The 17625-nt window shown below is 44.6% G+C and overlaps 1 protein-coding gene across 1 annotated transcript in view; it reads right to left on the reverse strand.

The window, feature by feature from the left end:
* The window catches only part of LOC308605471 (zinc finger protein 541-like), a gene marked incomplete at its 3' end in the record, with an annotated part of 31773 nt that extends 25437 nt beyond the window's left edge, over positions 1-6336 (reverse strand). Inside the window, exon 1 of the mRNA XM_081215520.1 lies at positions 4607-6336. The remainder of the gene's footprint in view (positions 1-4606) is intronic.
* Positions 6337-17625: the final 11289 nt, after the last annotated feature.

Here is a 17625-nt window from a genome sequence, read left to right on the forward strand (position 1 = left end):
TTTCAATCAGGGGAGTGTCAAGGTTGATCTGTGCTTTACAATTTCCAGGCCCCCTTTCTACTTTGCACCCGGAAAATCCACATTCCTCCCCGTCTGACCTTTCCTATCAGACTCCTCTTTACCCTTCTCCTCCTCCAGGAAGCCTTCCTGAACTGCAGGCTGGGTCAGGTGCCTGCTCTGGGCTTCCACAATCCCCCACCTTCCCCCACCACAGCCCTGTCTACCCTGGGGGTGGGTCTGTATCCTCCAGAGACTTGTGAGATCTCCACAAGTTCTGCCCTAGGCTCTCAGGAACCACTCCAGAGCAGGTACATTGACTGGACCCCTCTCCACTGCCATGTCCCCAGATCTCCCTCCATTATTTTCCTCCACCAGCCCCTCCCTAGCTGTATTTGGATCCTCTCCTCGTATACACTGCCATGTGTATTATTTTTAAAATCGTGTGCTTAACGCCACTGCTTTCTCACCATTTAAAATTTAAAAACAATTTTTGTGTCCTGAAATTGACTGTTGTCACCATTTAAAATGTACAATTCAGTGGCATTAAGCACATTCACAGTGTTGTACCACCAACACCACTATCTAATTCTCGAAATTTCCCATCACCCCCAAAGGAAACCCTATGCCCATCTAGCAGTTACTAGCCACTCCCCCCTCCCCCCAGGCCCTGGCCACCTCTGCTTTCTGTCTCTATGGATTTGCCTCTTCTGGACAGTTCATATAATGGACTCACCCAATATGTGGCCTTTTGGATCTAGTTTCTTACACTTAGCATCATGTTTTCGAGGTTCCATGTCATAGCATGGATCCGTTCCTTTTTGTGGCTGAATAATATTCCATTGTGTGGATAGACCACATTTTGTTGATTCATTCATCTGCTGGTGGACATCTGGGTTGTTTCCACCTTCTGGCTATTGTGAATAATGCTGCTGGGAACATTCATGTACAAGTTATTGTTTGAACACCTGTTTTCAACTATTCTGGGTATACACATAGGTGTGGCCATGTAGTAATTCCAGGTGCAACTTATGGAGGAAACAGCAAACTGTTGTCCATATTGGTGGCCCCTTTACCCACCAGCAGTGTGTGAGGATTCTGATTTCCCCACATCCTTCCTAACACTTGGTATTGTCCCTTTTTTGGATTATGGCCATTCTAGCAAGGGCGAAGTGGCCTCTCATGGTTTTGACTTGCATTTCCCGAATAACTAATAACCTTGAACATCTTTTTATGTGCTTCTTGGTCATTTTCTCACTACCTTTTGCAAACTGACCTCAGCTCCTACCACCTTGCTAAAGCCATTTTCCCCATATTCACCAGTCCACTGCCTACCCTTTTTAAAAAAATTTTTTAAAATTTATTTTATTGAAGAATAGTTGATTTACAATGTTGTATTAATTTCTGCTGTACAGTAAAGTGATAAAGTGACTCATATATATATATATATATATATATATAAACTCTTTTTCATACTTGTTTCCGTTATGGCTTATTACACAATATTGGATATAGTTCCTTTGGCTATACAGTAGGACCTTGTTGTTTATCCACTGGCTTATCTTAATTCCCATTTTTTCCTGTCTCTCAGCAACTCTGGAGGCCTTCCTCTCTCTCCCACCATGACCTACCCATTCTTGGTCTTCCTCTTCTTTATTTTATTTTATTTATTTATTTTTTTTTGCGGTATGTGGGCCTCTCACTGTTGTGGCTTCTCCCGCTGCGGAGCACAGGCTCCGGACGCGCAGGCTCAGCGGCCATGGCTCACGGGCCCAGCCGCCCCGCGGCATGTGGGATACTCCCAAACCGGGGCACGAACCCGCATCACCTGCATCGGCAGGCGGACTCTCAACCACTGCGCCACCAGGGAAGCCCCCTTCCTCTTCTTTTTCTGGAGAGAGATGTGGGACCTTGGGCCAGTTATTTAACTTCTCTGTGCCTCGGTTTTTTCATCTGTGAAATGAGACCGCTAACTATTTCGACTTCTTGGTTGTTGTAACAATTCAATGAGCTTAGAAGTGTGCCTGATGATTATCTAGTAACGATCAGGGAATTATTTAATGGTGAGAGGAGTAGGAGGGCTGAGGGCAGAACATTTCCTCGTGAAAGGTACTTAAAAAAATTAAAAAGCTGGAGGGTGAAAAAATAAAATAAAATTTAAAAGCTTGCCCTGATACAGAATTTTAGGAAACACCATCAGAAATTCTTTTATTAAAAAAAAAAAACCCACAAGAATATTACTCAGCCATAAAAAAGAATGAAATAATGCCATTTGCAGCAACATGGATGGACCAGGAGATTATCATACTAAGTGAAGTAAGTCAGACAAAGACAAATATCATATGATATCGCTTATATGTGGAATCTAAAAAGAAAAAAAGAAATACAAATGAACTTATTTACAAAACAGAAAGAGATTCACGGACATAGAAAACAAACTTATGGTTACCAAAGGAGAAAGGGGAGGGGGGTAGGGATAAATTAGTAGTCTGGGATTAACATATACACACTACTATATATAAAATAGATAACTAATAAGAACCTGCTGTATAAAAAAATAAATAAAATTCAAAGATTCAAAAAAAATCTGCATTAAGCTTCTTATAGCTTTTAAAACAATGCATCAAAAGACAAAAAAGTTTTTAGGGGCAAGTGTCATATGGTGGTTAAAAGTATGAACTTTGGGGCTTCCCTGGTGGCGCAGTGGTTGAGAGTCTGCCTGCCCGATGCAGGGGACACGGGTTCGTGCCCCGGTCTCGGAAGATCCCACATGCCTCGGAGCGGTTAGGCCCGTGAGCCATGGCAGCTGAGCCTGCACGTCCGGAGCCTGTGCTCCGCGGCGGGAGAGGCCACAACAGTGAGAGGCCCGCGTACCGCAAAAAAAAAAAAAAAAAAAAAAAGTATGAACTTTGGAGAAGGGCTGCCTGGGTCCGAATCCCTGTGACGCCTGATGTGGGCAATTCTATAACTCTCTGTGCCTCAGTTTCCACAGGCGTAAAACGGGGGGCTGTTAGAAGCTGCTAGGATCTTTCTGGGCATTCACCGAGTTTATCTATGTACCTGGGTCGGCAGCTCCCGCTCTGGTAGGCGTTAACTTAGAACATCTCGTAGCCGGTCAAGTTTTCACTCCAGGCCTGGGTGACTTTCCCAGCCATCTAAAAACAATGTTTCACAAACCCTGTAGCGAACTTACACACAGGAAGTCTTAACAAGTAAGATCCGTAACAGGTCAAATCTCAGCTGCAGGAAGTCGTTCTCATTCTCTGCTCCAGATCTCCCGGAACAGAGAGGAATAGTAAAAGTCAAAACCCGGACAACTCTCCCTTCTGCAGGTCAATTCCGCTAGCGTCATTGTCCGGAGGAGGCAGGCTTCCCTTCTTAAAGGGGCCTCTCCTAGTTTTGACTTTCTCTTCTCTCTCCTAAGAGGGCCTGGCTGGTTTCTCCTCCTCATCCCCCACTTAGCATCTCTCAGGAAGCGGCCCCTCCCTCTCCGTTGGGATGTTAAATCCTGCAGTGATTACTAATAAATAAAGCCACTCTTCATTGAATCTGGATTTCTGTTGGTCCTGAGTACGTGAAGCAGCTCAATTCCCCAAATACCACTGTGGGTTGTAGGGGGCGCAGGTCGGGGGTCCATGGCCTCTATAGCCAAGTCAAGAATTTTCCTAGGGGCCGTTGCTTCGAGGTACGTGGATGAAAAGGGAGAGTTCTCAGAACTTAGTATTTGTTTACAAGTTTCTAACTTTACAAAGGTCCAAATAGATCCACCCTCCACGCACCCCGGTCTCCCTCCCCACAGACGCTGCAGTTACCAGTTTGTTTCTGCTTTCGAAGATATTCTGTGCATTTAACAAGCAGCAGCTTAGATTTTCTCACCTCCCCCTTAAATTATTATACACTCTTCTTCCTTCATTGCCTTTCCCCCTTAACTGAATTCATAGCTTATTACGCGTCGGTTCATGTATTACTTCCTCATTTTACGGTTAGTTCATGTCCCCCTGTGGGCCAGACCACAGCTTATTTAATGAGTCCCCTTATCCATGGACAGCTAGGTTGTTTTCGGGCTTGTTTATCCTTACCACTTTTTTATGCAAACAGAAACAATGTTCCCTACCCCCTTGGTTAGCATTTATCAAGAAACCTGCGGAAGCCTCAACCTGCCCGCCCCCACTGCCAGCCTCCACTTAGAGTATCCCCATCTCCAGGGTTCCACTGCTTGGGCGGTGCGTCTTATGTGGGTTGCCTAGCTGAAGCTGTCAGGCGCAGGCCGGGGCCCTCTGGCGCCCCGCCCCGCGGCCGGCCCGCAGTCGGGCCGATTCAAATCCAGCCAATGGCAGCGTGTAAACAAACCCAGGCCCGCCCCACGATGAATAATTCCCCGGGCCGGCGCGAAGCCTATTTAACTAGGCGGGGATGGGGGCGGGACGGAGATGTGGCCCCGCCCCCGGCGTGGGCCAACGGGAGTCTAGGCCCCGCCCCCCGCACTTGCCGCTCTGAGGACCCAAGGTCGGGGTGGGCTTGTAGCTGCCTGATTTGCCGCCGCTCGCGGTCTTGGCGCTCCAGGCGAGCCAGCGTAGCTGCGTGCTGGAGTAGCACTGTCCCGCTGTACGAGCCATGTTTTTTTTTTTTTTTTTTTTTTTTGCGGTATGCGGGCCTCTCACTGCTGTGGCCTCTCCCATTGCGGAGCACAGGCTCCGGACGCGCAGGCCCAGCGGCCATGGCTCACGGGCCCAGCCGCTCCACGGCATATGGGATCCTCCCAGACCGGGGCACGAACCCGCATCCCCTGCATCGGCAGGCGGACTCTCAACCACTGCGCCACCAGGAAGGCCCTGTACGAGCCATGTTTAAAGGGCGCGGTCAGAGGGCGCAGGTCGCTCCGGAGGCAGTGCTCTCCTAGTCCTCCTATTTTTCCCCTCCTGGCGGCTAGAATTCGGATCCTGGAGAGGTCTTTGATGAAAACTTTCCCCTGAAGTCGGATTGAACGAGAAGTGGAGGGACCAGCAGGGGTGTTTTGGGCCAGGCTTTTTCTTGCTTTGTTCCTTCTTGTTATTGAAGTGTTACATGCCTCCAGAAAAGTGCACGGATCCTAAGCGTGCTGCTCAACTGAAAACGAAAAACACCCGTGGAAACATCTTGCCAGATCAAGAAACAGAACTTGGGTTGGCCAAGTTTTAGACTTTGCAGTTGCGGGCGCGAGGGAGGAGCCGCGAAGGCCGTTCTTTTGACTTTCAGAGGCACAAACAACTTGTTAAGAAAGAAAGGGAGGGAGGGAGGGAGGGAGGGAGCAAAAGGAAAACCACGCCTCTGTAGAGAACCGGGAATCAGGCCAGGCTCTGGTCAGGCTCCCTCAGGGTAGGAACTGGGCTGTTGGACGGGTAGGAGGTGTAGGAGTCAGAGATAAAGGGTATTAGGATCTGGTTGGGAGAGCTGAGGGTGGGGTGGGGAAGGACTAGAAATTGGAGGGGTTAGAAAATGCGCTGGTACTGGGGGTGGGAGAGGGGAGGTTTCTGGGCTGGAGGGTTGGGAGGACCAGGGGGACTTGGAGCCGGTGGGCTAAAAGTGGAACAAGGCATCACAGCCCCTGGGAGAGGGCAGGTTAATTCTCCAGTGTCCTGGACTTTCCACAGCAAATGGGTTTCCTGCTGTTCCTTTTCAGCTGCACGGTTATAATTAAAACAGTCCATTAAACGTTGAGATGAGGGGTCCAGAAATCCAAGCTCATTCAGCAAGTATTTGTGAGGTGTCTGTCTCCTGCCCAGACCTATGTTAGGAGAGAGAAAATATCATGACCTATATGGGATTAAGTTCCATATTGGCAGGCAAGGACCCTGTGTCCAGAGCCCAGCTGAGCACAGAGGTGTAGCGTATTTGGTAGATGAGAAAAGGTGGGTGCATCTTCTCCCGTCCTAATTTCTCACATCTGGATGCTGCTCTGTCCCTGTCCCATAAGAGCTTCTATGTGCCTCGTCCCATTTCATCCTTTCCATGGCCTTCATAACGTCTGGACTCGGGACAAACAGAGCTGGGTTTGACTCCCCGGCTGTGTGACATTGATCCGGTTTCTTACCCTCCCCGTACTGGTTTCTCCACACAAAAAAGTTAGAATTGAGGTTTAAATGAGAGTCAGCGGCTGGCCCAGGGGTTGGTATTAACAGTTGTCAGAGTGTTTATCAAAGCGAAGAGTTAGTTAGGATTACCAGCTTAATGATGTGTTCGGGGGAGATAAACAGATGGCTGCAATGCATCAAAAACTGAGATGGATTTGATGGATGGATAGATGCACAGATGTGTGATTAAGCTAGTAGAGTAGGATGCTGATGGTTGAATCTAGGTGGTGGGTATTTATCCTATTTCTTCCACTTTTCCATATTTGAAGATGTTCAGAATAAAATGTTGGGGGGTGATGGATTTTGGTGTCTGACTATACGGTCCCATTTTACAGATGAGAAAATGGAGGAGCTGGAGAAGTGACTTGCCCCAGGTTCATGTGGTGACTCGTAACAGAACATCTGGGATTAGTCCCTCCCCTGGCTGGGTATCCCTGGGGCAAGTTGCTGAACCTATCTGGGTCTCACTGCCAACCCGATTCTGAACCTGGAACTTACAACTTACATCTGATTTTCAAAGGGCAGGGGTGTGTCATCCCCTATAGAATAGCAGGTCTCTTCCCATTTGGGCCCATATAGACCCCTCCTCTGGCCTTGGACATTTGACCTCCCAGGCCTTTGCCAGCCATGGCTAGATTGGGGGCTTCTTTCACACCCATGCCCATTCCAGGCCGCCTGGCCTCAAGACCATCTCCTAAGAGGTCAGGTGTGCCTGTGGAAGGGTGGGTATTATCTCATTGCTCAGCAGATCTTTCTTGAGCCCTTATTAAGTGCCAAGCACTGTTCTGGGGTGTGTGTTGGGGGGGTTGGGGGGGTGTAGATACCATAATGCACCTAAGAAGCCTGGAACCTGCTACAGAGGGCAGGGGAAACTGATTTGCTTACTTGCTCATTGTCTGTGTCCCCTAATCGACTGTGAGCTGCGGAATGGGGGTGGGGGGTAGCGATGGGGCAGGAACCAGGGTGTTCTTGGTCACTGCTATATTCCTGGCACACACTAGATACCCATAAACAATACTTCCTGTATGAATGAATAAACTTGGACAGTCACCCCCCCGCAATGCCTCAGGTCTGCTACCTTTGAACCCCAGTCAGTTCCCTAGTTCCGAGTCCCCCAGGGTTGGCAGCTATAACAAAGAGACATCAGTGCCACCCAGCTCAGATCAGGTTTGTTTTCTAATATTAACCCAGCCCCCAAAGGTTGAACAAAGTGAGTCAGTAATTTTCAGAAAAGTGAAGTGTCTCTCTCAGCCCTGGGGGAGAATGTGGGCCCCGTAGCTGCCATAGAACACAATGTAACTGTGGCGGGGGCCAGGGGGTGGGGGGCGGGAGGCGGTGTGTTCCAAGCAGGTGTTCGCTCCCGGAATGGGGAGTGTCCACAAAGACCATGCAGATGGTGAACTTCTTCCCAAAGAAGAGAGAATAGCAGCTCTTATCCATTGCTTTACAGTAACTAGATCCAGAGAGGAGGCTTGGAAATAGTCAAATAAAAATGGTTATGAATACAATAGACCTCACAGCACTGGCGCACTCAGATACCCTCTGGGCCTGTCTGCTAAGAAATGGATTGAAACAAAGAAGAGCATGCAAGTCCTTCCCCATGGTTGGCTTCAGTCAGCCTTGCCCTGTGGCCGGTGGCTCTCAGGGAATCAGGGTTGCTAAATATAATAGCACAGTTTTCCAAGGGAAGATGGCAAGATGGATTTCTATGTGGAATTTCCTTTGTTTTATGTGTTGGCAAATATTTTTTTTAAAGATTAAATTGAATGAGCTAAACAAAATTTCTCTGTGGGCCATATATAACCACTAGGCTGACATTTCTTTTTTTTAATTGAATAGTTGATTTACAATGTTGTGTTAATTTCTGCTGTACAGCAAAGTGATTCAGTTATATATGTATATGTATATGTGTGTGTGTGTATATATATATATATATGCATTATTTTTTTATATTCTTTTCCATTATGGTTTATTATAGGATATTGAATATAATCCTATGTTCCATACAGTAGGACCTTGTTGTCTGATGTTTCTGACCATTGCCATAGAACCTATGCATTCAGGAGGGATCCAATTTAGGAGTGCCCTTAATTAGCGTGCATCTAATTTTCCCCATGGAAGGTATATTTTACAGAGAGCAGAAAACACTAAATCCCTAAGGATGTTTTGTTGCTGATGACTAGATATACTCACATACTGTGTGGTCCTATATAGGCAAACCTCACTGTGAATGTGACTGGAATCTGTGTCTCCAAAACATGAACACACGTACAAGGATGTTTTTTAAAACATGGCTTATATGGTGAAAATTGGGAAGCACTCACCTGTTCTTTATTTCTATAAATTTTCTGAAGCTATTTTGTGTATTTTCATCCTCTTGTTAAACAGACCTTAATGTGCTTTAACTCTTCATGGAATATCCCTTCCCCTTGTCCATGTTTTAGTTTTATCTTTTCCTAATTTAGGAGAAATAGATTTTTTAAACAGTCACTGATAAATTAAACATATTATACTAGTCAGTGTTCTCCAGAGAAACAGAACCAATAGGATACATATCTGTAGCCACATCTAGATCTACATCTAGGTATTCATTATAAGGAACTGACTCACACGGTAAAGAAGGCAGAGAAATCCCACGTTCTGCAGTCTGCAAGCTGGAGGCCTAGGAAAGCCCGGTCTGAGAACGGGGGAGCCAGTAGTATAAGCCCCAAGCCTGAGAGCAGGAGAAGACTGATGTCCCAGCTCAAGCAATCAATCAGAGAGTGCACACTCTCCCCTCCTCTGCCTATTAGTTCTATTCAGGCCCTCGATGGATTGGATGAGGCCCACCCCTCCCCAGTGTGGGCCACTCAGTCTAATATTCAAATGTTAATCTCATCCAGAAACACCCTCACAGACACACCCAGAAATCATGTTTAACCTCATATCTGGACACCCCAGGATTCAGTCAAGTTGACACATGCAATTAACCATCATACATAGTCTTATCAATTTTTATGTTCACTACTGTTTTTCCCTTCCTGGTCTTCTCTCTAGATTCATGTTTCCTTGGGTTGAAGCATATCCTTCAGCAGTTTTTTGTTTTTCCTTTTTAAGCAAAGGTCTGGAAAGTTTAGTTGGGCATAGAATTCTAAGCTGACGTTAAGGTGTCCTTTATGTCTATGCTGACATTATCACACCTTCTATGGTAAATATTTCCAGACTAGTCAGCAGTCTCTGATCAATGGTCACCCATTTATGGTTAATATTTACCTTCAGATGCCCTTTAAAATATTTCTCCCTGCCTGTGATGCCCTCTGGCTTCACGATGAGGTGTCCAGGTGTGGATTTATTTTTGTTTATGCTGCTGTTCCTTCAAGATGCACTTTCTTCAATTTTGGAAAACTCTCTCCAGTGAAACATTGTTTTACTCATATTCTCTCTATTTTTGTCTTTTGGTACTCTCAGGTATATTTTGGAGACTCTCTACACACACATTTATATCATATACTATGACATAATTTATGCAAACTTTAAAAACATCTGGATATTTTTATGGAGAAAGAAAGCAATTTTGTAGTGGAAGGGTAGAGCATGGGCTTCAACTGTACCTGGGGAAGGTTATTTGCATTTAAAAAGCTCTGAAACAAAAAATAAAGGAAAGAAGAAAGGAAGAAAGGAAAGAGTATTAATCAAGACTTTTTTTTTTTTTTTTTTTTTTTTGCGATACGTGGGCCTCTCACTGTTGTGGCCTCTCCTGTTGCGGAGCACAGGCTCCGGATGCGCGGGCTCAGCGGCCATGGCTCATGGGCCCAGCTGCTTCACGGCATGTGGGATCTTCCCTGACCAGGGCACGAACCCGTGTCCCCTGCATCGGCAGGAGGACTCTCAACCACTGTGCCACCAGGGAAGCCCTCAAGACTTTTAAATTTTCTACATTTTCTATATTTCTGATACTTTGATTTTTGGGGGTTTTGCTGACCCTGGAGAGACTGCCAATTCCTCAGTCCAGAGCCCAACCTCCTCCTCTATCAGACTTTCATATTCTGGGCCACCATCACCCTCTCCTCATCACCCAGGACCAGCTTCCAGGAAACTAGGGACAGCCTCTACACTCCAGAGCCCACCAAAATTATTAAAACTAGCCAACCCCAAACCTGCTTCCCCTGCCTCTTCTGTTCTTTTCCATGGAGTTCACAATAAAGGCTCTTGTTCACATTATTCCCTCGCTCACCCTGCCTCCTGACTGACATTACTGCTTCCCCGTGTGGCCCTGCATGGTATGACATGCCCTCTCCTCTTGGGAAATGTAACCGATTGTTATTATTATTATTATTATTTTTACATCTTTATTGGAGTATAATTGCTTTACAATGGTGTGTTAGTTTCTGCTTTATAACAAAGTGAATCAGTTATATATATACATATGTTCCCATATCTCTTCCCTCTTGCATCTCCCTCCCTCCCATCCTCCCTATCCCACCCCTCTAGGTGGTCACAGAGCACCGAGCTGATCTCCCTGTGCTATGCGGCTGCTTCCCACTAGCTATCTATTTTACTTTTGGTAGTGTATATATGTCCATGCCTCTCTCTCGCTTTGTCACAGCTTACCCTTCCCCCTCCCCATATCCTCAAGTCCATTCTCTAGTAGGTCTGTGTCTTTATTCCTGTCTTACCCCTAGGTTCTTCTTTTAATGGCAATCGTCAGATATGTTGGCCTCACGTACCTGAATAATAATAAAATATACATCTTAAAACAGAAAGAAAGAAAGAATAAAGGATTGGAGGGAGGAAGGGAGAAAAGAAGGAAGCCAGGAAAAAACAAGGAAGGAGAAAATGAGGAGGGAAAAAAGGAAGGAAAGAAAGAAAGAGGGAGATGAAATGCATGAAGGGCATGAGTTAGAGCAGGCAAGCCAGTGAGGAAGCTATTGGAGTCATTCTGGTGAGAAGTGATGGTTGCTTGGATCAGCCTGGTGGGCAGTGGAAAGGGAGAAGTGTGTGGGTTTGAGGCATTTTGAAGGTAGTACCTACAGGCCTTGCTGTTGGAGGACATGTGGAGTGTGATGGGAAGAAACAGATCAAGGATGGGTTTCCTGGGTTTCTGGCTTGAGGTGCTGGGTGCCTGGTGGTGCCATTTACTAAGGTGGGTAAGGAACAGATTTGGGACTCCTGGCTGGGTAACCCCTGACAAGTAATTTAACTTTCCTGTGCCTCGGTGTGCTCATCAGCACAATGAAGATGATAATGGAAGATACTCATAAGTGGTGGAGACTAAACGAGGTGATGCAATATGTAGAAGAGTACCTGGCACGTGGTGAGAACTCACTAAATGTCGGCAATGATAATGATGAGGATGATGATGACAGCTGGAGCAGGAGCAGAGGAGGAGGAGGTGGAAGGGGTGAGAGGAGAGGGAGGGTTTCAGGTAGGGCTGACAGTGGAGGGTCTCTGAGCCAGGTGAGCAGCGGTGGACCTCCGTGTTCTTATCAGGGGAGAGGCACAATCAGATATGCATTCTTAAGTACCACTGTGGCTGTTACATGGAGAATGGGTTGGAGGAGAGAAAGAGGAAGTGGGGAGATGAGCTAGGTGGCCCTGGCCCCTACTATGTTGGACTGAAGATGGCTGTGGAGGGAGAGGGCTATTGGAGTCATTAGTTGTTGGATGTGTAACACTATGAACCATAGTTCACAACTGCAAGCTCACAATAAGTATAACAATTCTTATTTTCTTTAAATCAACTTAAACCTAACCCTGGCAGGCCTCTGCATCCACCATCTCGATGAGGGGAACGTCAACCTCAGACATTATCCTTGCCTCCCATGTATTCTGCAAGAGTTATGCAGAAAGCCTTGGGTCTCACATGGCATCAAGGCTCCAGATTTCACAATGATTACCTGTAGGATGACTGCCCTGTCCCAGCCTGTGACATCCCTTCATGCCTGGACATCCTGTGGCTCTGTGTCAGCATTTAGGAAAGGGAAACAGGCAGGGCAGGGAGACCCAGGGTCCAGTCTTCCTCCCAGAGTGCCTCTAGGGAGCAGGACCTCTGCTCCCCTTCTAACCTCAAGGAAAAGAGCAAGAGATCAGTGAGCTGTCCTGCCTGGCAGGAAGCATTAACCACCCTGTCACCAGCAGGTTCAGGTGCAAAGCAGGCTTTACTGGGGGAAAGGGGCAGGATTCACAGTCTCTGGTCTCTGGCCTTTCCACCCCAGCCCCTCTACCTCGTTATAGAGAGCAATTGCTGGGGGGTTTGCACACAGATGTGGGAAAGCAGCCTGAGCTTGTGTGCCATTTGTTCAGGGGTGCCAAACACCGGCACTGGAAACACCAACTTTCCCGAGGGAGCTGCATCCCAGCAAGAGTGGAGGACTCCAGGAACACCAGGCTTTATCTCACATCTGACAGACAGCATTGGTGAGGGTTGGCAGTTCTTATGCATTTAAGTGTAAGCCAGTCCCTGTGCTAAACATGTAACATACACCACTTCAATGAATCTCATAATCATGATAGGAGGTACATGTTATTATTATTATTGCCCTTGAGATAGAAGCAAGGAAATGGAGACAAAGAGAGATTCAGTGACTTGCCCCAGCTCTGACTCCACAGACTGTGCTCCTGACAGAGGTCCCTGGGAGCCGCATCAGTAGGCCAGTGGTCGATAGGGTTGGCGAGTTTGGACCTCAGGCAGGGCAGGCATGCACGTTTCCTGGTGTCCTTTGGGTCACTTTCTCCTTTCCCCTTCCCTCTTTTATTCTTGCCTCGCCCTCTGACCTCCTCTTTCTTTCTCTTTCTCTCCTTTCTCCCTGTCTTCCCAAAGCTGTGTGAAAATGTCACATGTCTCTGCCTTTCGTTTGACCCTCAGTCCTGGGTCTGAGAATCCCTCCACCCAGATCATTTCATCCTCTCCATCCCTCTCTAATTACAGGAAAGTCCTGGGCAACAAGACTGCTGGATGGACTTTTTGCTTAAGTTTCTAGCTGATGAGAGTTTCGTTCCACTGGCTAGTTTTGTTAAACAAAAGGCATCCACCCCATGAGACTTTACACTTTAGTTGTTTAGGAGGCAGCAGACCTTTGCCATGCCTCTGCAGTACCGAGTTCTCTGTTTAGTGTTCAGTTTGTACAAACAGGCTGCATCTAGGGGGCTGCATGGGCAAAGCTGATGGCTGCAGCTGTGCACTTTGGCTGTAGGGGGAATCTAAGGATGAAGTTGATCCATTGAGGAGCCCATCATCCTTGCAGGGAGGCCACTGCATCACATGTCACACACTCATTAGGCCATTTCACACACTGTGGTCAGCATGACATCAGACTCACTGCATGAACTGCTAGATTTTTCAAATGATTCTTCTCTTTTAAAACCACATTTCTCTTTGGAGCAAGGTAAGAATTAGCTCTGCCCTTGGAGAGTTGAAAAGAAGCTGCTTGGGTTTGTTCCTCTCTTGCATGGGACTAGCTTGGCTCTTCCTCATTTCCAATGTAAGGAATCATGCTGGGGTCACCACTTATGACTAAGAGCAGACAATATCCCTGATGAACTTAGATGCAAAAATCCCAAACAAAATATTAACAAACCAAATTCTACAATACATTAAAAGGATCATATACCATAATCAAGTGGGATTTATTCATTTATTCTGGGGCTGCAAGAGTGGTTTTAACATCCAAAAATGAATCAATTATATACATCACATTAACAAAATGAAGGATAAAAATCATATAATCATTTAATAGATACATAAAAAGCATTTGACATAATTCAACATCCATTCATGATAAAAACTCTCAAAAAAGTGGGTATAGAGGGTATGTACCTCAACATAATAAAGGTCATATGTGACAAGCCCATAGCTAATGTCACAATCAAGGTTAAAAAGCTGTAAACTTTTTCTCTAAGATCAGGAAGAAGAAAAGGATGCCCACTCGTACCACTATTAGTCAACACAGTACTGGAAGTCCTGCCAGACCAATTAGGCAAGGAAAAAAAAAAGAAATAGGAGTTTTATGAGGTCTTCCTCACTGCCTTCTTATTGGTGTGCTGTTTCCTTTTGCTGTGATTCAAGGCTGAGGCTAGCCATTCCCTTCTCTGCCACCAGCCTGACCGAAGAGGTCACCACCTCCTCCACTGCTGCAGTTGTCCCCAACTTCTCCTTTCTTTGAATGGGAGCTACTGTTTGCTGAAGTGTGTTGTGTGAAGAGGTAAGAGGAAATGAGCTTGAGCATCTCATAAGCTTCAATTCAGGTTACCACAGTAAAATTACTGCTGAAGAAACTCTATCAATCCCACCTACTTCACACTGCAGATCAGAAACATAGCTAAGAAACAGACCTTGGGACATTTACTTCAACAACTAGGGAGTACATGATGCCCCTGACAGGGAGGTGGCAACCACAGAGCAAAGGGGAGGCCCCGCTCAATACCCACCTCACCCACCTGGGGCAGACACCAGAAGGAAGAGGAGCTATGATCCTGCAGCCTGCAGAAAGGAGACCACAAACACAATAAGTTAGACAAAATGAGACGGCAGAGAAATTTGTTGTGGACAAAGGAGCAAGATTAAAACCTATAATAACAACTAAATGAAGAGGAGAAGGCAATCTACCTGAAAAAGAATTCAGAGTAATGATAATAAAGATGAACCAAGATCTTGGAAAAAGAATGGAGACTCGGATTGAGAAGATGCAAGGAATGTTTAACAAAGACCCAGAAGAACTAAAGAACAAACAGAGATGAAAAATACAATAACTGAAATGAAAAATACTCTATAAGGAATCAATAATGCAATAACTGAGGCAGAAGAATTGATAAGTGAGCTGGAAGACAGAATGGTGGAAATCACTGCTGTGGAACAGAATAAAGAAAAAAGAATGAAAAGAAATAAGGACAGTCTCAGAGACCTCTGGGACAACATTAAAAATGCCAACATTCGAATTATAGGGGTCCCAAAAGAAGAAGAGAAAGAGAAGGGGCCTGAGAAAACATGTGAAGAGATTATAGTTGAAAACTTCCCAAACATGGGAAAGGAAATAGTCACCCAAGTCCAGGAAGTGCACAGAGTCCCAACAGGATCAGGAGGAACACATAAAGACACATATTAATCATACTAACAAAAATTAAATACAAAGAAAAAATAGTAAAAGCAACAAGGGAAAAGCAACCAATAACATACAAGGGAATCACCATAAGGTTATCCGCTGGTTTTTCAGCAGAACTCTGCATTGTTTTGGGTTTGTTTTTGTAGGTCTTTTTTCCCCTTCCTCTTGTTCTCTTCTCTTGTGGTCTGATGACCATCTTAGTGTTGTGTCTGGGTTGCTTTTTCATTTATGCATGTGTATCTATTGTAGTTTTGTTGGTTTGCATTTCCCAGGAGGTTTTTAAAAAGCAGTCTATATATATATACAAATGCAATTCCCGTTTCCTGCATTTGTACTCTTCTCTCCTCAATGTTGCTTGTTTTGATATCATATTTGTGTATGGATGATTTCCTGCTTTTACTGTTTGTTTGTCTTTACCGGTGAGCTTTCCCATTTCTGATTTTCTTGCTTCTAGTTGTGGTTTATTTTTTTCTTTTTCCCCTGCCTAGAGAAGTTCCTTTAGCATTTGCTGTAGGGTTGCTTTGATGGTGTTGAATTCTCTTATCTTTTGCTTGTCTGTAAAGCTTTTGATTTCTCCATTGAATCTGAATGAGAGCCTTGCTGGGTAGAGTATCTTGGTTGTAGGTTTTCCCCTTTCATAACTTTAAATATGTACTGCCACTCCCTTCTGACCTGCAGTACATATTTAAAGTTATGAAAGGGGAAAACCTACAACCTACAACCAAGAACCTAGAGAAAGAAGAACAAACAAAACCCAAAGTTAGTAGAAGGCAAGAAACCATAGCAATCAGAGCAGAAATAAATGAAATAGAGATGAAGAAAACAATAGCAAAGTTCAATGAAACTAAAAGCTGGTTCTTTGAGAAGATAAACAAAATTGATAAACCTTTAGTCGGACTCATCAGGAAAACAATGGAGAGGACTCAAATCAATAAAATTAGAAATGAAAAAAGAGAAGTTACAATGAACACCACAGAATTACAAAGGATCATTAAGAGACTGCTACAATCAACTATGTGCCAATAAAATGGACAACCTAGAAGAAATGGACAAATTACTAGTAAGGTACAACCTTCCAAGACTTAACGAGGAAGAAATAGAAAATATGAACAGACCAATCACAAGTAATGAAATTGAAACTGTGATTAAAAACTCCCAACAAACAAAAGTCCAGGACAAGGTGACTTCACAGGTGAATTCTAGCAAACATTTAGAGGAGAGTTAACAGTTACCCTTCTGAAACTCTTCCAAAATATTGCAGAGGAAGGAACACTCCCAAGCTCATTCTATGAGGCCACCATTGCCCTGATAACAAAACCAGACAAAGATATCATAAAAAAAGGAAATTACCGGCCAATATCACTGATGAACATAGACACAGAAATCCTCAAGAAAATACTCCCAAACCGAATCCAACAACAATTAAAGAATTATACACAACAATTAAAAGAATCATACACCCTGATCAAGTGAGGTTTATCCCAGGGATGCAAGGATTCGTCAGTGTATGCAAATCGATCAGTGTGGTACACTGCATCAACAAATTGAAGAGTACAAACCATATGATCATCTCAATAGATGCAGAAAAACATTTTTACAAAATTCTACACACACTTATGATAAAAACTCTTCAGAAAATGGGCTTAGAGGGAAACTACTTCAACATAATAAAGACCATATATGACAAACCTACAGCTAACATCATATTCAATGGTGACAAGCTGAAAGCATTTCCTCTAAGATCAGGAACAAGACAAGGATGTCCACCCTCACCACTTTTATTCAACATACTTTTGGAAGTCCTAGCCACAGCTACCAAAGAAGAAAAAGAAATAAAAAGAATCCAAATTGGAAAAGAAGAAGTAAAACTGTCAGCCTTTGCAGATGACATGATACTATACATAGAGAATCCTAAAGATGCTACCAGAAAACTACTAGAGCTCATCAATGAATTTGGTAAAGTTGCTGGATACAAAATTAATACACAGAAATCTCTTGCATTCCTATATACTAACAATGAAAGATCAGAAAGAGAAATTAAGGAAACAATCCCATTCACCATTGCAGCAAAAAGAATATAATACCTAGGAATAAACCTACCTAAGGAGGCAAAAGATCTGTATGCAGAAAACTATAAGACACTGATGAAAGAAATTAAAGATGATACAAACAGATGGAGAGATATACCATGTTTTGGATTGGAAGAATTAATATTTTGAAAATGACTGTACTACCCAAAGCAATCTACAGATTCAATGCAACCCATACCTACTTACCAATGGCATTTTTCACAGAATTAGAACAAAAATGTTGTTATTTGTACAGAAACACAAAAACCCCAAATGGCCTAAGCAATCTTGAAAAAGAAAAAGGAGCTGGAGGAGTTATACTCCCTGATTTCAGACTATACTACAAAGCTACAATCATCAAAACAGTATGGT

This window comes from Mesoplodon bidens (genome assembly GCF_964165515.1).
Source record: "Mesoplodon bidens genome assembly, chromosome: 18".
Classification (NCBI taxonomy): domain Eukaryota; kingdom Metazoa; phylum Chordata; class Mammalia; order Artiodactyla; family Ziphiidae; genus Mesoplodon; species Mesoplodon bidens.